The 24,898-nt window shown below is 43.1% G+C and overlaps 1 protein-coding gene across 1 annotated transcript in view; it reads right to left on the bottom strand.

Annotated features, from left to right (window-relative positions):
• Nucleotides 1–491: 491 nt before the first annotated feature.
• The window catches only part of ZNF81 (zinc finger protein 81), a 165,767-nt gene continuing 141,360 nt past the window's right edge, over nucleotides 492–24,898 (bottom strand). Inside the window, exons 8-9 of the mRNA XM_082718041.1 lie at nucleotides 15,084–15,178; nucleotides 492–1,463 (exon numbers count right to left, since the gene is read on the bottom strand). The gene's annotated coding sequence lies outside the window, so the exon portion shown is untranslated. The remainder of the gene's footprint in view (nucleotides 1,464–15,083; nucleotides 15,179–24,898) is intronic.

Genomic DNA, 24,898 nt, shown 5'->3' on the forward strand with positions numbered 1-24,898 from the left:
ACTCTTCCAGAAAAATAGAAAAGGAAGGAAAGCTTCCAAATTCATTCCACGAGGCCAGCATTACCCTGATACCAAAGCCAGATAAAGATTCCACTAAAAAAGAGAACTACGGGCCAATGTCCCTGATGAACATGGATGCAAAAATTTTCAGTAAAGTACTAGCACACCAAATCCCACAGTACATTAAAAGAATCATTCACCACGATCACCTGGGATTTCTTCTTGCTTTGTAAGTGTGGTTCAGTATTCACAAATCAATCAATGTGATACATAACATTAATAAAAGAAAGGATAAGAACCGTATTATCATTTTAATACATGCAGAAAAAGCATCTGACAAAGTACAACATCCATTCATGAAAAAAGCACTCAACAAAGTAGGTTTATTTATTTATTTTTAAAGATTTTATTTATTTATTTGACAGAGAGAGATCACAAGTAGACAGAGAGGCAGGCAGAGAGAGAGAGGAGGAAGCAGGCTCCCCGCTGGGCTCGATCCCAGGACCCTGAGATCATGACCTGAGCCGAAGGCAGCAGCTTAACCCACTGAGCCACCCAGGCACTCAACAAAGTAGGTTTAGAGGGAACATACCTCAAGAGCATAAAGGCCATCTACGAAAAACCCACAGCTCCGATCGTCCTCGGTGGGGAAAACTGAGAGCTTCTCCTCTCTACAGTCAGGGATAAGACAAGGATGTCCATGCTCACCACTGTTATTTAACACAGTACTAGAAGCCCTCGCCACAGCTGTCAGACAACAAAAAGATACAAGGGACATCCAAATCGGCAAGGAAGAAGGAAAACATTTACTATTTACAGATGACATGATACTCTATAAAGAAAAGCCAAAAGACACCACCAAAACATTGCTAGACCTGATACACGAATTCAGTAAAGTCGGAGGATATAAAATCAATACCCAGAAATCTGTTACATTTCTATATACGAGTAATGAAGCAGCAGAAAGGGGAACGAAGAGATCAAGCCCATTTAAAACTGCACCAAAAGCCGTAAGATACCAAGGAGTAAACCTAACCAAAGAGGGGAAAGACCTGTAACCTGCAAACTATAAAACACTGATGAAATAATGTGAAGACACAAAGAAAGGGAAAGACATTCATGTTTATGGGTTGAAAGAACAAATATTGTTAAAATGCGCACACTACCCAAAGCGATCTACAGATTTAAGGCAACCCCATCAAATTACCTACATCATATTTTCACAGTGCTACAACAAATGATCCTAAAATTTACATGGAATCAGAGAAGACCACAAATAGCCAAAACAATCTTGAAAAATGAAAGCAGGGGCGCCCGGGTGGCTCAGTCACTTAAGCGTCGGCTTTTGGCTCAGGTCATGATCCTGGGCTCATGATTGAGTCCTCTGTCGGGCTCCTTGCTCAGGGGAGAGCCTGCTTCTCCCTCTCCCTCTGCTGGCCGCTCTGCCTACTTGCGCTCTCCCTCTGTCAAAGAAAATAAACACAATCTTAAAAAAAAAAAAAAAGTGTTGATAAGAAAAAAAAAAAAGAAAAATGTAAACAAACCTAGAGTCATCACAATTCCAGACTTTAAGTTACACTACAAAATTGTGGTAATCAAAACAGTGTGGTCCTGACACTAAAGAGACACAGAGATAAATGGAACAGAATAGAAACCCCAGAATTGAGCCCACAATTATATGGTTAGTCTTTGATAAAGGAGGAAAGAATATACAGTGGGAAAGAGACAGTGTCTTCAACAAATGGTGTTGGGAAAACTGGACAGCGACATGCAAAAGAATGAAAGTGGACCACTTTCTCACACTGTACACAGAAATAAACTCTAAATGGATTAGGGACCTAAATGTGAGACCTGAAACAATAAAACTCCTAGAAGTGAGCCTAGGCAGTAATTTCTCTGACATCAGCTGAAGCAACATTTTTCCAGATGTCTCCTGAGGCAAGGGAAATAAAAGCAAAAAAATTAAACTATTGGGACCACATCAAAATAGAAAGCTTCGGCAAAGTGAAGGAAACATAACTAAAAAGCAGCCTACAGAATGGGAGAAGATATCTGCAAACGATATATCTGATGAAGGGTTACTCTCCAGTACAATAAAATAGTGATACACGGGGCACCCGGGTGGCACAGTGGGTTAAAGCTTCTACCTTCGGCTCAGGTCATGATCCCAGGGTTCTGGGATGGAGCCTCACATCGGGCTCTCTGCTTGGCAGGGAGCCTCCCTCCATCTCCCCGCCTGTCTGCCTACTTGTGATTTCTGTTCTGTCAAATAAATAAATAAAATCTTTTTAAAAAAATAAAATACTGATACAACTGAACACCTGAAAAACAAATAATTCAATTAAAAAATGGGCAGAAGACATGAGTAGACATTTCTCCAAAGAAGACATCCAGATGGCCAACAGACACATGAAAAGATGCTCAACATCACTCATCATCAGGGTAATAGAAATCAACCTATAATGAAATATCAGCTCTCACCTGTCAGAATGGCTAAAATAAAAAAAATACAAGAAACAACAAGGGGAACCTTTGTGCACTGTTGGTGGGAATGCAAACTGGTGCAGCCACTCTGGAAAATAGTATGGAGGTTCCTCAAAAAATTAAAAATAGAACCACCCTACAATGCAGTAATCATGCTACTGGATATTTTCCCCAAAACAGAAAAATAGCGATTAAAAGGGATACATGCACCCCTGTGTTTATAGCAGCATTATTTACAATAGCCAAGATACAGGAGCAGCTGGAGTGTCCCTCAACTGATGAATTGATGAAGATGTGGGGTGTGTGTGTGTGTGTTTATGTGCGTCTATTGTGTAGACCCACACAATATACACATGCAATAGAATATTATTCAGCATATAAAGGAATGAAATCCTGCCATTTCTAACAGCACGGATGGAGCTAGAGTATGATGCTAAGTGAAATTAGAAAAACACAAATGCCATGATTTCACTCATATGTGGAATTTAAGAAACAAACGAGCAAAGGAAAAAAAAGAGAATGTGACAAACCAAAAAAACCACACACTAAAGTGTAGAGGACTGGTGGGTACTAGAGGTGAAATGGAGGGGGATGGGTGAAATAGGTGATGGGAATTAAAGAGTACACTTACGATGAGCACTGAGGAATGAACAGCAGTGTTGAATCACTACATCGTACACCTGAAACTAAGTAACGCTATGTTAGCTGTACTGAAATTAAAATTAAAATCTTAATTTAAAAAAGAGTAAAAAAAGTCAACTAGAAATAGACAAGAGCTCCCCAATCCGACAAAGGGTTAAAGATAAAGATCTATATAAATCCTACAGCAAACATTATAGTTAATGGTGAATGAGTAAAAGTTTCTCCTCGGATCAAGATCAAGAAAAGAATATCTGCTATTGTTATACCATTTTTATTCAGTGTTGAACTGAAAGTCCTATCCAATGCAACAATTCAAGAAAAAGAGGTTGAAAAAGCAAGGATAGGAAAAACTAACACCACCATAATTTGCAGATTATACTTTTTTAATGTAAAAAGATTTAAAAGTATCTTCAGATCTATTAGATTGTAGAAGTGAAGTTAGCAAAATTACTGAATAAAATGTCAATATATAAAATTGTATATACACAACTGTATTTCTTTTTTTTTAAGATTTTATTTATTTATTTGACAGACAGAGATCACAAGCAGGCAGAGAGGCAGGCAGAGAGAGAGGGGGAAGCAGGCTCCCTGCTGAGCACAGAGCCTGATGCAATGCAGGGCTCAATCCCAGGACCCTGAGCTGAAGGCAGAGGCTTAACCCACTGAGCCATCCAGGTGCCCCATATACAACTGTATTTCTACATATCAGCAATAATTAGAACATAAGTTTAAAATTATGCAATTCACAATTATATCAAGAAATGTAAAAAAAAAAAAACCACTCCAAAGAATAAATATAACAAAATAAGTACGAGATCTCTGTAGAGAATATTACAAACATTACTGAAAGAATGTCAAGAGCTAAATAAATATATAGCCTTTATTGGAACACCAAACATTGTAAAGGTATCAATTTCCCCCCAAACTGATGTTTAGTTTCAATGCACTCCCAGCACGCTTTCTGGACAATTGATAGATTCTAAAATACACGTGGAGATACAAAGGACCTAGAATATCCCCAGATCATTGTGAAAAACCAGACTGGAGGACTCACACTGCCTGATTTCAGGACTTATTATAAAGCTACAATGATCAAGACCTGAAGAACAGGGACAGACCTGTAAAGAAACAGAACAGATGGAACAATCTAGAAATAGAGGTACAAATCAGTTGAACTGCAACAAATTCAATGAACAACAAGCAATGCAACCTAGTAGAGTAATTATAGTCTTTTCAAAGCAAGTGATGCTGGAACAACCCTATCTCTATTTGAAAAAGAACCAATCTTATCATTACCTCACATAAAAGCTCAAGATTGTTACATAAATGAGGCAAGTGTGGCCTGTATCTACGGGCCTTCTCTTGGTTGCTTCTTCATAGCGAACCGGGACCATTGCTTCAAAGCTTGCCAGTGCCAAACTCAAATCTTACAAATCCACTTGCTTTTAATATAGCCCAAATCATATTTTCGGCCAGGTAGAGTCTGCCCGCTTCACGTACCCTGCAAAACTGGACCCCAAATCCACCAGCCATAGATATGACAAACTGGGATCATAAGGGACACAGGCAGCCACTGCCGGCCTTGCTGCTGAGTGACGTCGCCCAGCTGTAGTTAGTTCCCCATTCTCCAATTCCCCTCCCCACGGGGAGTTGCACTGTTTTCTCCCCTTTCTGGGAGGGGGCGCTGTGCCATCGCCTCTGGAGTTTTCCTGTCATGAGGGACTTCAGTCACATGCCACCTGTCTTAGTACCACCAAAATAAATAAATAAATAAATTCCTGCTGAGAAATACTGACATCCTCTTGTGATCCCATCTCTTCTTTGATTAGCTCCAAATCCTCAAACTCACTACATGGGGTCGTAAGGATGGGGCTTTGGTGACGATCAAGGAATTGGCACGTCTGTCTAGTCGCTAGGACACTCAAAGCGCGATGTGATTCTGGATGGCTTCAGGTGTTCGGGGCTCAAATTTGGACCGCCTCCATGTCACAGCCCTGTTCTTCTTAGTGGCTCCATCTTCTGTGGGCTTCTCTTGGGCCTCGTTAGCCTGGTCAAGTGGTAACCCCAGTATGTGGATGAAGCCACATCCTTAGAATGGACTTTTGGCATCAGAGGTGCTGAGCTGCCCAGGGAAGGAGAACAGCTCACCTGCTTGGGTCTTTGATACGAGACAGGGGCCAGATACCCTAAGGCCCGTCGTAGGCCTGATAGAAAAAGAAGAGGAGTACAGGTCCCTAGACCGAGGGAGGGCTACTCCTGACCCCATGACAGGCCATAGAAGGAGGAGTTCCCCTGTGGCCGGGCCAGGGATTTGGGGAACATGGAAATGAGAGGATGTCCTCATCCCTGGAGACAGCTGTGACAGGCCAAGGCCAGCTGCCAAAGTGCAGCTGTGGTTGTGAGGGGACACACGCCTCAGATGTTGTGACATTGACCTATCCAATTGCAGATGTCATCATTCTAGCTTGTCCCTGGAGGGATATCAAGATCCTAACCCTTGGGCTTGGTTGGGTGAAGCATTACTTAAGGTGACCAAGGCAAGGAAGTTCTTATTCTTGACCCTCAACAGGACTCCAAAGGGGGTTGCTGTCTTCCTGGAAAGGGGCCCCCCAAGTCACCGAGAGGCGTGCTGGGCCTTGCTTCCAGGCAGCGTCTCACCAGGACACAGCCTGGAGGGGAGTAAAAGCCCACATTCTGGGGGAAGACAAGATGGAGATGGGGGAAGGGCTGGTGGTACCCTGGGAGGCAAAATGCTAAAGATCTTTTTGTCCTGACTGTTCCCTTGGAGATGATCCCTGTTCTCATTATTGGAAGGGGGAGTCTCAGTCATCAGTGAGTAACAGCCTAAGGCTTGTATGCTGTTGGCCGGCACGGGTAACCAGTGAATGTTCCCATACTGGTGTGGGTGGTAAACACACCCCAGTAACAATCATGGCAAGGCACCGAAGGGTGACATCCTGTCACAGCAGACGTGAAGTGCTGTCCTGTCATTCCATTCCCTGATAGCCTGTGCTTACAGCCACTACCAGTGAGTGATGGCTACTTACAGATTATAGATGATTAAATAAGGCTTTCCCTACATTAGAGCTCCTCTACCAGATAATCACCCCTTTAGCAAATAACACTCACAAGAATATGGGCAGGGCGCCTGGGTGGCTCAATGGGTTAAAGCCTCTGCCTTCAGCTCAGGTCATGATCCCAGGGTCCTGGGATCGAGCCCCGCATCGGGCTCTCTGCTCAGTGGGGAGCCTGCTTCCCCCTCTTGCTGCCTGCTTCTCTGCCTACTTGTGATCTCTGTCAAATAAATAAAATTCTTAAAAAAAAAAAAAGAATATGGGCAAATGGTCTGGAGTTACAGACTTGGCTAATATGTTCCATTCAGTGAAAAGTCTCACAGTAGAGTTGACTATAATCTGCCTTCACATCTGGGGGTCAACAACAGACCTTTTCCTGGTTGCCTGGGGGCGGGGGGAGGGTAGACTTCAATAGTCTCACCATTGTGCATGGGTTTTTGCTGACAGGACCTAGATGCCTGCCCCTCACTCCCACCAAAATGCCTTTGGCATTATATTGAGGACATCCTCTTTCCTGCATCTGCCAACTCTCTGTCTTACAGACCCACAACGAGTGAGCACCTTCCTGAGAGGGCACAGAGGCCACTGCGTCACTTCAGAATGTGTAAGGTATAAGGTACCCTAGAAGGTCCTTTTACTCTGTTAAATTTGGGGGCTACATTTGGAACTGAAAAGTGTAAACTATGAGGTGCCTGGGTGGCTCAGTTGGTTAAGCATCTGCCTTCGGCTCAGGTCATGATCCTAGAGTCATGAGATCGAGTCTCAAGTCAGGCTCCCTCTCAGCGGGGAGCCTGCTTCTCCCTCTCGCTGCTACTCCCTTTGCTTGTGCTCTCTGTAAGAAGACATAGCAAGAGAGGGAACAGAAGCAGGGGGAGTGGGAAAGGGAGAAGCAGACTCCCTGCTGAGCCGGATGCGGGGCTCCATCCCAGGACCCTGGGATCATGACCTGAGTCAAAGGCAGACGTTTAATGACTGAGCCACCCAGGCGCCCAACAAAATCTTAAAAAAAAAAAAAAAAAAAAAAGGTAATCTGTTCCCAATCTGGTAACAGAAAATCTAGCATTCCAACCTTCCACATCCATAAGGAGGCTCGACATTTCCTAGAAGTTCGGATTTTGACACCAATACATTCTTCAGCCATACTATTTGCTAGGCCCTATATACCGGGTAGTCAGTCCATAAGTCTTCCATATTCAGTGGGGACCCGAGTGACAAGAGGCTCTAGATAAACTAAGGGAGGTTATTCAGTTCAGCTTTTTCCCTATGTGCCCTGAGGGCAAGAGATACAATTAGAAGTTTCTGCCACCAGAGTTTGCTTCCTGAGGCCTCTGGACCAAAGGAACAGGCAAACTCCTACCCATGGACTTTTACTGTAATCAGCTTCCGTCTCAACCCAAATGTGTTTGCCATTAGGGAGGCAACTCCCAGTGGCCTACAGGGCACTTTTGGAAACCTTGGCCCTTTCTGGGGCAGAGCGAGTTACCCCACAGACCAGGATTTCTAGTATGTCCTGCACAATGGAAAAGGTGACCTGTGAAGTCAGATCAGCAACAGAGACCTCATTATTAAAATGGAAAGGATACGTACAAGGGCAGGTCATACCCAGCCCTCCTGGAGATTTACAAAGTCCACGAGGAAACAACCTCATATACTGCTACTGAGGTTGACTTGCCCCAAACCCAGAAATGCCTCTGCCTCCCACCCCCTGCTCGCTCAATGGGGACAACGGGGAGGATGGTCAGGACTCTCAAAGCAAGAAAAGCAGTGGTCTTCCTTTACCAATGGAGTGAGCACTGGAGTATAAGAGGCCAGATAATGGACAGCTGTAGACTGTCACCCCTATTCAAACAGTCCGAAGTCCATATGGGGTGGAGGAGTCAACCTAGCTCTTCCATCAGTGCCCCCACCCATGAGAGGTCGGGGCACTGGGGCATCATGGGTTCATGAAAATGGACTGTTAACAGGAGGTGTCATGGTAGAGAACAAAGCCATTAGGGACTATACCAAATGCCAACCGTCTCTTCAATAAATGGTCTTGAGGGAACTGTCCAGGGACAGGCAAAATAAGGTGATTAGACTATCTTACACCATGCATAAAAATTAACTCAAAATGGATTAAAGACCTGAATGTAAGACCTGAAACCATAACCTTTCTAGAAGAAAACATAGGCAGGAAGCCCTGTGACATCTCTCTTGGTGATGATTTTTTTGGACTGGACTCCAAAAACAAAGGCAACCAAAGCAAAAATAAATAAGTGGGACTACATAAAGCTAAATGCTTCTGGAAAAAAAAAAGGAAATCATCATCAAAATGAAAAGGCAACTCTTTTCCACATTGTATATTCTTGCTTCCTTTGTCATATAAGTGTGGGTTTATTTCTGGGTTCTCTACTGAGATATATATATATTTTTGCCAAGACCCTACTGTTTTGATTAATATAGGTTTGCCATATACCTTAAAATCTGGAGCTGTGATGCCTCCAGCCTTGTTCTTCGTTTCAAAACTGCTTTGGCTGCCTTTCAGGGTCTTTGGTGGTTCTACAAAAATTTTAGGATTATTTGTTCTCATTCAGTGAAAAATGCTATCGGTATTTTCATAGGGATTGCATCAAATCTATAGATTGCTTTGGGTAGTATGGACATTTTAACGATATCAGTTCTGCCAATCCATGAGCAAGGTATGTCTTTCCATTTGTATCATTTTCAATTTCTTTCGAAGTACAGGTCTTTTGCCTCTAAATTTATTCCTAGGTATTTTATTCTTTTTGATGCAGAAGCAAAATGCAATTGTTTTCTTCATTTCTCTTTCTGCTGCTTCACTGCCAGTGTACAGGAACAGTATTAGTTTCTTGGTATCAATTCTGTATTCTGAAACTTTACCAAATTTCTTACTTCTAGTAATGTTTTGGTGGAGTCTTTGGGTTTTTCTACATGTATGTCATCTGAAAATAGTGACAACTTCATTTCTTCCTAACCAATATGAATGCCTCATTTCTTTTTCTTATCTGACTGACTGCTGTGGCTAGGATTTCTGGTACCATGCTGAATAAAAGTGATGAGCGTGGACATCCTTGTCTTGTTTCTGGTCTTAGAGGAAAAGATCTCATTTTTTTTACCTTTTAGTAGGATGTTAGCTGTGTTGGGAGAACTGGCCAGCAACATGCAAAAGAATGAAACTGGACCACTTCTTTACACCTTCTGCAAAAATAAATTCAAAATGGATTAAAGATCTAAATGTGAGACTTGATACCAGAAAAATACTACAAGAGAACACAGACAGCAATTTCTCTGACACTGGCTGTAGCAACATTTTTTCTAGATATGTCTCCTAAGGCAAGAAAAACAAAAGCAGAAGTAAACTATCCAAACTACACTAAAATGAAAAGATTTAGTACAGTGAAAATAAATAAAAAATAAATAAAAAATAAATAAGTAAAACAAAACAAAAAACAAACCATCCACAAAGCAAAAAGGCAACCCGCTGAATGAGAGATGTTTGCAAATGACAGATCTGATAAAGAGTTTGTATCCAAAACATATAAAGAACTCATACAACACAACACCAAAAAAAACCCCATCCTATTAAAAGTGAGCAGAGGACAGGAACTGACATTTTCCTAAAGAAGATATACAAGATGGCAAACAGACACATGTAAAGATGCTCAACATCACTGATCATCAGGGAAATGCAAATCAAAACCACAATGAGATACCACCTCGCATCTGCTGGAATGGCAGTTGTAAAAAAGAAATACCAAGTGTTGGTGAGGATGTGGAGAAAAGATAACCCTTGTGCCCTGTTGGTAGGAATGTAAATTGGGGCAGCTCCCCCGGAAAAGAGTATGGAGTTTCTCAAAAGAAGTAAAAATAGAGCTACCATATAATCCAGGAATTCCACTTCTTAGTAATTATCCAAAGAAAAACACAAATGCAAAAAGATGTATGCAAATGAATAAAACACACAAACAAAAGGCAGAATCAGATCTATAAGTACAGAGAACAAAGTGATGGGTACCAGAGCGATGGCGGGGGTGGGGGGAACAGGCAAAATGCGTGAAGGGGAGGGGGAGATCCAGGCTTCCAGTTATGGCAGAAGTCCAAAGAACAAAGGGCACAACATAGGGAATATAGGCGATGGTACTGCAATAGCGCTGTACGGTGAGAGATGGGAGCCACCCTTGTGGGGAGCACAGCATGACGCAGACACTTGTTGACTCACTATGTTGTACACCTGAAAGTAATGTAACTTTGTGTGTCAACTATGCTGAAGTAAAAAAATCAGAATTAAAAAATAAAACAAAAATATTAAAGTAGTTTAACCATTAAAAATTAAAAAAATATATGCATCCCCATGTTCATTGCAGCACTATTTTTTTAAAAGACTTTATTCATTTATTTGAGAGAGAGGGAGAGAGAGCATAAGCTGGGGGAGTGGGCAGAGGCAGTGGGAGAAGCAGGCTTCCCGCTGAGCCGGGAACCTGACGCGGGACTCGTTCCCAGGACCCTGGGACCATGACCCAAGCCAAAGGCTGACGCTTAACCGACTGAGCCACCCAGGCGCCCCTGTAGCACTATTTTTAATAGATAACATACATAAACAACCTAAGTGTCTACTGATAAATAAATGGATAAAATAAATATGAAATAAATATAAAATAATCCTATTGACATCAAAAGGAATGAAATTTTGCTGTTTGCAACAACTTGGATGGACCTTTAGAGCATTGTATGTATGTATGATGTATGTATGTACATATGTATATGTGTGTGTGTGTGTGTGTGTCTGTGTATATGTACGTAAGCAAGCCCTATGCCTAATGTGGGGCTTGAACTCATGCATGACACTGAGATCAAAACATGCTCGACTGACTGAGCCAGCCAGGTGCACACAGAACATCATTCTAAATGAGATAACTCAGACAGGGAAAGACAGATGCCATATGATCTCACTTATATGTACAATCTAAAAAAAACCCTAAAAACTAAAACCAGACTCAGAGAACAGATTGATGGCTGCCAGCGGCAGGGGCTGTAAGGTAGGCAAATGAGCGAAAGGAGTCAAAAGGCACAAACGTGCAGTTATAAACTGAGTAAGTTCTAGGGAGGCAGGGACTGCCACGGTTTCTATAGTTAATAATACTATACTGCAGGGCGCCTGGGTGGCTCAGTGGGTTGAGGCCTCTGCCTTCGACTCAGGTCATGATCCCAGGGTCCTGGGATCGAGCCCCACATCGGGCTTCTCTGCTCAGCGGGGAGCCTGCTTCTCGCTCTCTCTCTCTGCCTTCCTCTCTGCCTACTCGTGATTTCTGTCTGTCAAATAAACAAATAAATAAATAAATCTAAAAAGAAATACTATACTGCATATTTGAAAGTCTCTATGAGAGTATACCTTGAAAGTCCTTTAGCACAAGGAAAAAATGGTTTTGTAACAATATATGGTGATGGACATTTGCTAGCCTTCTGTGGTGATCATGCCACAATATATACAAATATTGAATTGTTACATTATATACCTATAGATAATATCAATTAAACCTCAATAATAAAATAGCACAGCTTAGATTCTCCACCTATCCTGCCATCCTACAGCAAGAACTATCATAGAAAGAAATAGAGGCATTTTAAAACAAGAACTCCTGAAAGAACAATGGTCCCTCAGGTTCAAAAGTACAGGGGCGCCTGCGTGGTTCAGTCGGTTAGCCATTGGCCTTTGGCTTGGGTCATGATCTCAGGGTCCTGGGATCAAGCCCCACACTGGGCTCCCTGTTCTGCGGGAAACCTGCTTCTCCCTCTCCCTCTATCCCCGCTTGTTCTCTGTTGCTCTCTCAAATAAATACCCAATAGTGCACAAATAAATAAATAAAACCTTAAAAAAAAAAGATCAAAAGTACTGTCCACAATCCTGATTCCATTAAATTTGCACCCCTGTGGCATAACTTCATCATATGAAAATTCACAACAAATGAAAAGACCACCAGTAGAGATGCTCTGACTTTGGCTAGCATCCGCATCCGCTCCAGCCACAACTCAGCACCAGATCTCATGGACTGATGGCTCGCCCTCTCTCTGCCCCGACTGCTGCACACAGATGACCCACGACTTTCACCTCTAACCTTTGGCTGTGTCCTCTCCTTACTGGAGAACTTCCTACGTACACCAGCGTCAGCTCCACAGCCCCCAGTGGATCCCCCCCAACACCCTACTGGTGACAAAGTTTGTCTGAAAACAACAGGCCACACACATGCCACAGGGTGACATGCAATGTGGGTCAACACGGAGACCCCAAGAACTGTGCCACTGCCTATTCAGATTGGTCTGTCCTGCTAACACGATCACAGACACCAACACGGAGGCTGGCGCTCCTCGCCCTCCTGTCTCTACAACTAACCAGCAGCTCCCATTCTGGCTAAGCCAGACTCTACCATGTGGCTGTGACTCACCCAGATCTTCCAACTCTGGGGGCCAATTTTCCTCCAAATCAGATGAAATTGACTATTACCAACCAGTGCCAGCAAATGAACGGAGCAAAGGGCCACCAGCCACGAATCTAATTTAAGGCAAGCCCAGAGATGGCATTCACCGGTATTACTACTGGGATGCTCGTGATTGGGGGATTCAAATTAGAAATGCCATCGTCCACAGCCAATACCAATAAACCCTACAGGATCACACTAAGAAAACAAGAGCTCTCACTAGTTCCCCCCCGCCCCGACGATGATAAATCAAACTTGGCCAACAACGTATGCCCTTAAAACTACTGGGCTCTTTTCCCATTCATTGTAATGCTCTCTTTTGTCCTTCAAGTACAAGCCACTCTCACTGAGGCAGAAGGAAAACTGTTCTCACCAAGTGACCCAGGGAAACTTACCACGAAACCTCCTTCCCGGCTGCTAATCTAGACACTAGGAGGGTCATGTTTACTACATCTCACCCAGGGCAAAGCAAGCCCAAGATATCAGTGTTTACAATCAGCTTGGGAATTCCTCTCTACCATTCCCTCACAAGGCCAAGGGCAAGCTGACACGTGGGGGAAATGTGCTTTGCAAACATTGCTGCATTTCTTAGCCACCACAGCGAACCAGCAGAGCTCCAAGGTGTCACAGCAAGGACAAGCCCCATGAAAAGCAGATCAGATCCCAGGGAGAAATCTATCCGCCCACCTGAATGGGAGTCTTTCCACCCAAACCCACACCTACTTGCTTATAGCTATTGTAACGTCCGCTGAGTCCACCAAAACCATCAAATGCCTTCAGAAATATTTGAGTGAGATGGTCACTCTTCTGGGGGAATTCTTGAAAAAAACGTCCAGGACTCCATAAGGGAGGATATGGAAACAACAATTCAAGATTTAGAAGCAAGGTTAACCAGAGAGGAAATTGACTGGTGTGGTCACATCACCCCCTCCCAAGGGGCACCCTCTGAGTCTGCCCTAGAAAAATGGCCCCTGGGACAGAAGTGGTAGAGTCAGGATCCCCACTCCGTGGGGCGTCTGCTTCTCCCTCTACCTCCTCGTGCTCTTTCTCTCAAATAAATAAATAAAATCTTCCAAAAAAGAGACAGAAAATGGCCAAATGTATAAAACAGTTAATGTCTCTTTTGGAAATAATTCAGTCCCTCCCCATAAGGATCCCACGAGTGTCCCACAGTTCATGACATCATTTGGTGCGTGGCTAAATTAACAACTTTTTTTTCCAAACTGCTTAGAGTGCCTGCACAGTTTATTCCCCACACTTGAATCACACCGATGCTGCTTACTACACGCAGCCAGCAGGAAACCTAGACACCAGCGCACACTTAACAGAAAAAGGAGGAGGATACAGATTTACCCACCAAACCAAAGCCGTGTCTTGCCTTAGCCACTGCCATCCACAAGATGGCGCATGCTGGCCTTGCCAACCCGATTTTCAGGGGCATAGCGTAAGAACTACCTGGCCGAGCTCCTCCATCAACTTCTTTCATCAAGATAATCCTATTCCAAAAAAAAAAAAAAAAAGATAATCCTATTCCTGTACCCCCAACACCCAGCAACAATATCCAGAGGCTAAGCGTACAGAAATATGTCGCCAATCGTGGGCTGTGCCCATGACCAACTGCAAAGCTATTTGACTGCCTCACTCTTTTTTTAAGATTTTATTTTTATTATTTACTATTTCTTTCTTTCTTTATTTGAGAGAGAGAATGACAGAGAGGGGGGAGAGAGAGAGGATGAGAGAGGTGGGAGGGTCAGAGGGAGAAGGAGACTGCCCGCTGAGCAGGGAACCAGATGCGGGACTCCATCCTGGGACTCCAGGATCATGACCTGAGCTGAAGGCAGTCGCTTAACCGACTGAGCCACCCAGGCACACCAACACTGTATCTTTCTATTAACACTCCCTGGAGCTTCAGTAAAGCCATACAAACTTAACCTTCACAGGAACACCGAGAATGTTGGCAGCAGGAGGAACCTGGTGAGTTTGGAAGGGAATCAGATGGTTTCCTCCATCATAAGCTTCCCTTCATCCAACACGGGACAATATTTCATGTACCTGGGCATGGCTAAAAATTCCAGTAGCTTTAACCCCCCTGCCCAAGGACTTGCTCCCACAACTCATGCTAGCCACCACTCTCCATCACTGCAAATGAGCTTTTCAAACAGCCCCTCTTGTTCTAAACACCCCGCAATCACTAATTTTGGGGGCAAACTGCATACATTTGGGGTTTGGGACACTAAACGAAAAGTAACACAGGTAGCTATGTTTACACAAATTAAACAAACGGCCCAAGAACTGAAACTCTTTGTCAAATCTTATCACAGTTTAGGGGCAACAGCGTTGGATACCCACCTAGCCCTCAATTGCTTATTGGTTGCTTGGTGTGGTGGGGTGAGGGGTTCTGTGTACTTACCAATTCATCTCTCTGCACGCAGGTAGATAACACTCATCCAGTTTCACTAACATTCGGGGATATGCACTGTAGAGGCCATAAAATCACTCTGTTGACTAAATAGATTGAACAAATAAAAATCTTTTCTGAGTCTCTCTGATTTCCCCCCGCTAAATCCACTGACTGTCAAGGAGCTCTGCATTTTCAGTTTGTGCCTTCTTGGAATTCTGGTCTTGAGAATGCTTTACACAGTCCCCGAAATCCTGTTTTAAGAAATAAATTACAGGGACACCTGGGTGGCTCAGTCAGTTGAGCGTCTGTCTGCCTTTGGCTCAGGTCATGATCTTGGGGTCCTGGGATCAAGTCCCGCATTGGGCTCCCTGCTCAGCAGGGAGTCTGTTTCTCCCTCTCCCTCTGCCTGCCACTCCCTCTGCTTGTGTGCTCTCTCTCTCTCTTTCTCTGTCAAATAAATAAAAATCTTTTAAAAAAAAGAGAAATAAATTACAACTTTTGTTATAAGACAATACAGGGACAGGGGATGGATTGCTATATATAAATGAGCCAAAGAGAGTCCCTATATATTGGTCCTATATTGTTTACTTTTTCACAACAGGTCAGTACCATTAGCTTCTTGTGCTAAAGTTTTACATATCCCTGTGCTTTAAATATAGCCCTGAGAAGCAGATTTTTAACCATTTAGAGCCTATCTGCTTTGTATACCCACAAAACTGCAGGCAAAATTTGCTAGCCATGGAGAAGATAAATCCTAGATCTCTAAGACCCCAGATCACTGCTGCTCTTCAGAACTCTTTAACAAAGAGACTCCCCATCAAGACACGGAAGTCCCTGGGGCGCCTGGGTGGCTCAGTGGGTTACGCCACTGCATTCGGCTCAGGTCATGATCTCAGGGTCCTGGGATCGAGTCCCGCATCGGGCTCTCTGCTCAGCAGGGAGCCTGCTTCCTCCTCTCTCTCTCTGCCTGCCTCTCTGCCTACTTGTGGTCTCTCTCTGTCAAATAAATAAATAAAATCTTTAAAAAAAAAAAAAGACACGGAAGTCCCCTCTCAAGTACCCCTTGTCTGGGATTTGCCCTGCCCTCTTCCCCTTCAGAATGGTGTGGCCCTTTGGAAGGTCTCCCCCTGTGAGCGATGGTCCCCCCATGTGTGCATCCTTTTAAAGATGGTTGTCTGTTCCTACCAGTCTGTGGCCACATCTTTCTCCTTGATTGGCCCTGAAATCCCTTGGATTCATTATAAACATCCAATAAATCCATCAATGAGAAGCACCATACTAATAAAAGACAAAATCCACATGACCATCATCCGACAGACACAGGAAAAATACTTACTAAATTTCAACACTTTTTCATTTGTAAAAGCCTCAATAAACTAGGAATAGAGGAAAATGTCCTCAATCTTATTAAGTGTGACTTTCCGAAAAACTACAGCTGATATTATACTTGCTGGTGAAAGACAGAATGTTTTTGACCTAAGTTTAGAAAAAAGGCAAGAATATCTTCTCTCCCCACTTCTACTCAAAATTGCATTGGAGATTTCAACCAATATAATAAAGAAAAGATACTAGAAGGAATACATACTGGAAAAGAAGTAAAATTGTTTTTATTCACAGACAATATGATCTTTTTATAGAAAATTCAGAGTTATCTACAATAAGAAATAATCTACTAGAACTAGTAAGTGAGTCTAGCAGGGTCATAGGATAACAGATCACTATACAAAATCAGTTGCATTCTATATATTAGGAACAGTATAAGAAGAAAATTAAGAAAGTCATTCCATTTATAATAGAATGACAAAGAAAAAATACTTAGGAATAAAGTTGACACCAGGAATGCAAGAAGCATGCACTGAAAAAATACAACACATTACTAATAGAAATGAAATAAGAGCTTTTTTTAAAAAATGGAGAGATATACTATCCTCATGGATTGGAAGACTCAGTATTTTTTTTTAGAGAGGGGGGTCGGAAGTGGTGGGTGGAGGGAAAGAGAGACAGAATTCTAAGCAGGCTCCACACCCAGCACAGAGCCTGATGCAGGGATCAGTCTCACAACCCTGAGATCATGACCTGAGCTGAAACAGGAGTTGGACACTTAACCCACTGAACCACCCAGATACCCTAGGAAGACTCAATATCGTTAAGATGTCAAGTCTTCCCAAATTGATTTATAGGCTCAGTGTAATCCCTATGAAAATCCCTGCAGGATTTTTGTTTTGTTTCATTTTTAGAAATTGACAAACTGATTCTGAAATTTATATGGAAATGGAAAGAGTATAGAATAGCCAAAATAATTTTGAAAGAGAACAATGTTGGAGGACTTACACTACCTGATTGCAAAGCTTAATATAAAGCTACAATAACCAAGACTTATATTTTTAGAATAAGGATAGATATATAGCTTAACAGAACAGAATAGAGTCCAGAAATAAATCCTCACATTTTTGTCATTTGACTTTTGGCAAAGGTGCCAAGGCAATTCAAAGTAAAAGGATAATCTTTCCAACAAATAGTCCTGAAAAGCAAAAAGTCCTGAAACAACTTCATATCCATATGCAAAACAAAACACAAAAAATGAAATTAGACTCATATCTCACCATATGTGACTCAAAATGAATGATAATCCTAAGTGTAAAGGCAAAGATGAAAAAAATCTTACAAAGGAAACATAGGAGAAAATCTTTGTGACTGTGGCTTACACAAAGATTTTGTAGATATGACTTTAAGAGTGCAATCCATACAAAATGATGCATTGGACTCCACTGAGATTTTTAAAATATTTCCTGCAAAGACATCACTAAGAAAATGAAGGGACCAGCCACAGACTATGTGGAAATATTTGTAAATCATATATTGCATAAGGAATTATATCCTGAATATACAAAAAAACCCTTTTTTAAAAGATTTTATTTATTTATTTGACAGAGAGAGAGAGAGAGAGAGATCACAAGTGGGCGGAGAGTCAGGCAGAGAGAGAAGGGGAAGCAGGCTCCCCGCTGAGCAGAGAGCCTGATGCGGGGCTCGATCCCAGGACACTGAGACCATGACCTGAGCCGAAGGCAGCGGCTCAAACCACTGAGCCACCCAGGCGCCCCCCAAAAAAACCCTTTTAATGCAGTAAGATGACAAACCGCCCAATAAAAATGGAGGAAATGGGGAAGAGTTAAGATGGTGGAGGAGTAGGGGGATCCTAGGCTTGCCTCATCCCTCAAACACAGCTAGATAAATATCAAATCATTCTGAACACCCAAGAACGATCTGGGGACTGAGAAAGCAAACTGCATATCTAGAGGTAGAAAAACAGCCACATCATGGAAGGTAGGAGCTGCAGAGAGTTGATTTGGAGGAGCAAAGAATTGTGGGTGATAGGGAAGGGAGGGAGCCCTGATCATGGAGAGAGGAGGGAGGAGGAGAGAGAGAACAGAGAGGGAGAGAGAGAGAGAGAGAGAGAGAGAGAGAAAGCAAGAGAAGAGAGAAAAAGCAGTATGCAGGCGATTGCACAAGAAAAACTCTTCCCCCAAACCACTGACTGGGAAAAGGAGAAGGGCTGACTACTGCAAGTTTTTATAAGCAGTGGAACTCTAAGTCTCAAGTTTTAGAAGTCTGTGCCATCACTGGGGTCATGCTTGGTGGGCTAAGCAGTGCTCTAGTGGGGAAGGAGGATGGGGGCCCAGAAGTGTGCAGCATGGCCTGAGGATCCCCTGGGTCGCATGGAGAGAAAGGTTTCCCCTTCTTGGAATGCATCTGGGAGAGATGGCACAGCCTTTCTGGGGACCAAAGAGGTGGCGGGCACCAACATGATATCCTGTTCACTAGCATAGGAACAGAGATTACCTGCTGAGGGCAGCAAATCTCAGTGGTGACTTTCTGCTACACTTTATCATTAACTCTGAATTGCTGTGCAGTCATGGGACTGCTTTTCAAGGACAAACTGGCGCTGGCCACAATGTGGCAGGACCCTCCCCCAGGACAATCAGTGTGGGTCTGTGCCATGCAGGTCCCTAAAATTTGGAGTTTTTTAAAAAGATTTTATTTATTTGTTTGCCAGAGAGAGAGAGAGCAAGAGCGAGAGAGAGAGAGCTGAGCACACAAGCAGGGGGAGCAGCCGGCAGAGGGAGAAGCAGGCTGCCTGTTGAGCAAGGAGCCTAACACAGGGCTTGATCGCAGGACCATGGGATCATGACCTGAGCGGAAGGCAGACACTTAACTGATGAGCCACCCAGGCATCCCTAAAATTTGGAGTTTTGAAACCCAGCAGTGCGCCTGAGACCAAACATAGGCAGGCAGCCTGGACACAGGGTGAAGGCAGAGATCTGATGGAAGCCAGGGACACAACAGGGGAGAATTTACTCTTCTGTGACGGCTTCCTGAAGAGTGGTAGGCACGAACTCCCCACTCTGGGGCAAGACAGCAGGGTGATGCCATTATCCACCCCCCCAACCCCACCCCCTCCATCAGCACTGACCAACTTCAGTGAGCAACACAGTGCCCCCCAGTGGACACTGGAGCCGTCAACACCAAGCCCAGCGCCCTGCAGATGGAAGTCAGTGGGAGAATGAGCAAGTCCATTGATCACAGAGTGCCGCACAGCTTCCATTCTGGGGGATATAGAATCTAGCTTCTTTTTGCAAGCAGACCCAAACACACCTAGTTAAAACCTGCCAAACAATGAACAAGGTCCAAACACCCCCCACCGCAGGCAAGGAGAAACTCCTCGGAGGACTGACCTGAGGGAAAGGGCAGCCAAAACACGACAGCAGGTTGCAGACTCTGAAACACCTCCTGAAACATCAGGCCCAAGACAGTATAGCACCACTTTCTAATAGAGCCAATACCCTCAGGAGCAGAATTATAACAGGCTTTCCTAACAATCACAGACACACAAAGGGACCCAGACAAAATGACAAGGTGCAGGAATTCACCCCAAAAGAAAGAACAGCAAGAAGTCATGGCCAGGGATTTAATCAATACAGACACAAGGAAGGTGTCTGAACAAGGATTTACAACAATAATCATAAGGAAAGTAGCTGAGCTTGAGAAAAGCATGGAAAAAACTAGAGATTCTCTTACTACAGAGATAAAAGAACTAAAAATGAGACTGAAATTAAAAAATGCTATAACCAAGATACAAAACTGATTAGACATAATGACAACAAGGATGGACAAGGCAGAGGAACAAATCAGTGATAGAGAAGATAAAATTATGGAAAATAATGAAGCAGGAAAGAAAGGTATCAGATCATGAATGTAGATGTGGGAACAAAGTGATTCCCTAAAGCATAATAACATTCATATCATACAAGAGGAAAAAATGGAGGTTTATTTGAGCAAATTATAGCTGAAAACTTCCCTAATCTGGGGAAGGAAATAGACATTGAAATTTGAGAAGCTCAGAGAACTCCCATTAAATACAACAAAGCCCGGCCATCACCAAGACATAGCATAGACAAATTCATACAAAATGCTGAATAGGAAAAATCTGCAGACAAAAACATTCAATCCTGGGCAGCTGGGTGGCTCAGGTGGTTAAGCATCCGCCTTTGGTTCAGGTCATGATCCTGCGATTCTGGGATCAAGTCCCACATCAGTTTCCCTGCTCCTTGGGGAGCCTGCTTCTCCCTCTGCCTCTGCTTTTCTCTCTCTCTCTTTCTCTCTGTCTGTCATGAATAAATAAATAAGATCTTAAAAAAAAAAACACTCTATCCAGCAAGGCTGTCATTCAGAATAGAAGAAGAGATACTTTCCCAGATAAAGACTAAAGGAGTTCATGACCACTAAACCAGCCTTGCAAGAAATATAAAAGGGGACTCTTTGAATAGGGGAAAAAAGACCAAAAGCAACAAAGATTAGAAAGCAACAGAGAACATCACCAGAAACACCAATTTTACACATAACACAATGGCACTAAATCTACATCTACAATAATTACTCTGAATGTAAACAGACTAAATGCTTGAATCAAAAGACATAGAGTATCAGAATGAATAACAATAAAAAAGCACAAGACCCATCTATATGCTGGCTACGTTTTAGACCTCAAGACACCTGAAGATCAAAAATGAAGGGATAGAGAACCATCTGTCACTCTAACGGACGTCAAAAGAAAACCGAGTAGCCAAACTTACATCTCACAAAATAAATTTTATTTTTTTTTATTTATTTTTTTTAAAGATTTTATTTATTTATTTGACAGAGAGAGATCACAAGTAAGCAGAGAGGCAGGCAGAGAGAGAGAGAGAGAGAGGGAAGCAGGCTCCCTGCCGAGCAGAGAGCCCGATGCGGGACTTGATCCCAGGACCCTGAGATCATGACCTGAGCCGAAGGCAGCGGCTTAACCCACTGAGCCACCCAGACGCCCACAAAATAAATTTTAAAACAAAGATGTAACAAGAGATGAAGAAGGGCACCATATCATAATCAAGGGGTCTATCTACCAAGAAGATCCAATAATTATAAATATTTATGCTCCCAACTTGGGAGCACCCAAATATATAAATCAATTAATAACAAACATAAAGAAACTCATGGATAATAATACAATGATAGCGGGGGACTTTAACACCCCACTCACAGCAATGGACAGATCATCTAAGCAGAAGATCAACAAGGAAACAAGGGCTTTGAATGACACACTGGACCAGATGGACTTAACAGGGATATTCAGGACATTTTATCCTAAAGCAGCAGATACATTCTTTTTGAAAGCACATGGAACATTCTTCAGAACAGATCACATACTGGGTCACAAATCAGCCCCTGACAAGTACAAAAAGACGGAAATTTCACCATGCGTATTTTCAGACCACAACACTATGAAACTTGAAGTCAACCACAAGAAAAAATTTGGAAAGAACACAAATACACAGAGGTTAAAGAACATCCTACTAAAGAATGAATGGGTTAACCAGGAATTTAAGAAATTTAAAAATACATGGAGGCAAATGAAAATGAAAACATGATAGTCCAAAGCTTTGGAATGCAAAAAAGGTGATCCTAAGAGGGAAGTATATGGCAATCCAGGCCCACCACACAAAGCAAGATAAATAATAATCTCAAATACACAACCTAACCTTACACCTAAACAAGCAGAAAATGAACAGCAAATAAAGCCTAAACGAGAAGGGAAATAATAAAGATTAGAGCAGAAATAAATGATATAGAAACAAACAAACAAAAACCAGTAAAAAAGATCAACGAAACTAGGAGTGGATTCTTCGAAAGAATTAATAAAATTGATAAACCTGAGCCAGACTTATCAAAAAGAAAAGAGAAAGGACTCAAAATTAAATGAAAGATCCCCATGAAAAAGGAGAATTACAGCCCAATATCCATGATGAACATGGATACAAAAATTCTCACTAACATACTAACAAATTGAATCCAACAGTGCGCTAAAAGAATCATTCACCTCAATCAAGTGGGATTTATTCCTGGGCTGCAAGAATAAATTTATATTCATAAATCAATCAACATGATATACATTAATAAAAGAAAGGATAACCACATGATCATCTCAATAGATGCAGAAAAAGTATTTGACAAAATGCAGCATCCATTCTTGATAAAAACCCTCAACAAAATAGGTTTAGAGGGAACATACCTCAACATCATAAAGGCCATATATGAAAGACCCACAGCTAATATCATCCTCAATGGAAAAAACAGAGAGATATTCCTCTACAGTCAGGAACAAGAAAGTAATGTCCACTCTCACTGGTGTTATTTAACATAGAACTGGAAGTCCTAGCCTCAGCAATCAGATAACAAAAAGAAATAAAGAGCATCCAAATCAGCAAGGAAGAAGTCAAACTTTCACAAGATCTTGGGACATGTGAAAATGTTGTGAAATTCAAATTTTAGTGCCTGTAACCAAAGTTTGAGTATGACACAGCCATCCCTGTTTGTTTTCAAATTGTCCAAAACTGCTTTGTCATTACCATGGCAGAGCTGAGTAGTTATGACAGACACCACACACAGCCCAGAAAACCTAAAGTTGTTACTACCTAGCCCTTCATAGAAAAAGTTTGCCGACTCCTACGGTAGAGGACATGAAACGTCGTTTCTTCAGATCAGTGGTTCTCGGCTGGAGTCAGTTTTGTCCTCCAGGAGCCATCTGGCAATCCCTAAAGACTTTTTTTCATTGTCACAACTGGAAGGGATGCTACTTCATCCACTGAGAGGCCAGAGATGCCGGCAAACATCCTTCGATGCACAGGTCATCCCCCACAAGAAAGAATGATCTAGACCCAAATGTTAGTACTACTAAGGTTGAAGACCCTGGTTCAGAGAACAGAGACGATGACATGTTTAAGACTGGATACCACGCCTCACCCTGAATAAACTAAGTACTTTATGCTTACCCTTGACTCCACCTCTATGTCCAGCCTCTCCATCCCTACACTACACGTCACTACAGCCTGACTCCCTCCAAGGTATGTTCCCAGCAGGCCCTGCACACGGCCCTCACAATTCCTCGTCAGCCTCATTAACCTTCCATCCTTGCTGCCATGCTTTGCTGTTCTCTGGGATCTCATCTAATTTCACACAGCATCACCCTTCCAGTCTCAATTGGTCAGGCTATGTCAGTTCGGGCCCACCCACCCCTTCCCTGCCTACCTACCCAGCTGGTTCTCCTGCTTCTCCATCATTCCCCAGGCCCAGGCTGGGAAGGTCTCAGTGGCTAGCCCATTTCCAGGGCTGGGAGGGGCAGAAACTGCACCTCACACCATCTTGATGGACCCACTCCCAATTTTTGCCCTGGGGAATGTTGCTTGGGGCAGAGCAGAGTCAGGGCTAAGTATTCAGGGATCTGTCCTCTTCCATTATCACCCTCCACCCCAAAACACTGGTGCCGAAAGTGCAGTGGGGGATTGTGTCATTGAGAGAGCAAGAATGCTGCATAGTGGCCTAGCTATTAGGTCCAGCTTTAGGGCTCCAGTCACCCACGGGAATCTCTGAATCCTACCTCAGATGCTTGTGACAGGGGAACACCTGAACACCTTATTCCTAGGCCTTTTTGAGACTCCATTTTCTAATTTTTGAGTAGGCAAGGGTGATCACACACACATGATGTGGGATGGCTGTGAGGATTATAAATACCAAGCATTATCAGGGCACTGATAGTATCACTGGGGTGCCAATATTAGTCAGTTGAACGTCTGACTCTCGATCTCAGCTCAGGTCTTGATCTTGTGCCCGTGAGTTCAAGCCCCACAGGGGGCTCCATGCTTTACTTAAAATTAAATAAATACAGGAATTATGATTATTACTGGAATATGGTAGTAAGCAGAGCATTCAGAACAAGGCTGTAAGCAACCCGAGGAGCCTATGGGGGTTTCCAGGGCGAGAATGGGGCATTCTGATTGGGGGGGGATAGGGCTAGGCATGTGGTAATAGAAATAATAATACTAATAATAGCCAAGGCCCACATAGCCTCTACTATGTTTCATGATGCCCTGTGCTAGGGGCTTTCTACCAAGAAAGAAGAAGTTTGTTGAGTCCTCCCCAAAGCCCTGTGAGGTAAATATCCCTACTTCAAGTGTCAAATGTTTTAGTCACCGGAGCCATCTCCCAGCTCGCAGAAACCAAGAAGTAAAAGCTCTGAATGGAAAACACCAACCTGCACTACCCAGGTGCACAGGGAAGCCAGCCTCACCCATGGACACCAGCACAGGGCTCCTGAGAAACAGCAAGGTTCCTCCAGCCGGAGGGACAGCCACATCCTCAGAGGGCACAGTTTGTAACCACACATTCCTGTCCACTCTGGTGATCAACACTGGGCAGTGTGGAAAACACAGATGGGGATTTCTCATTGCTTT

The sequence above is a fragment of the Mustela nivalis genome, assembly GCF_964662115.1.
Source record: "Mustela nivalis genome assembly, chromosome: X".
Taxonomy (NCBI): Eukaryota; Metazoa; Chordata; class Mammalia; order Carnivora; family Mustelidae; genus Mustela; species Mustela nivalis.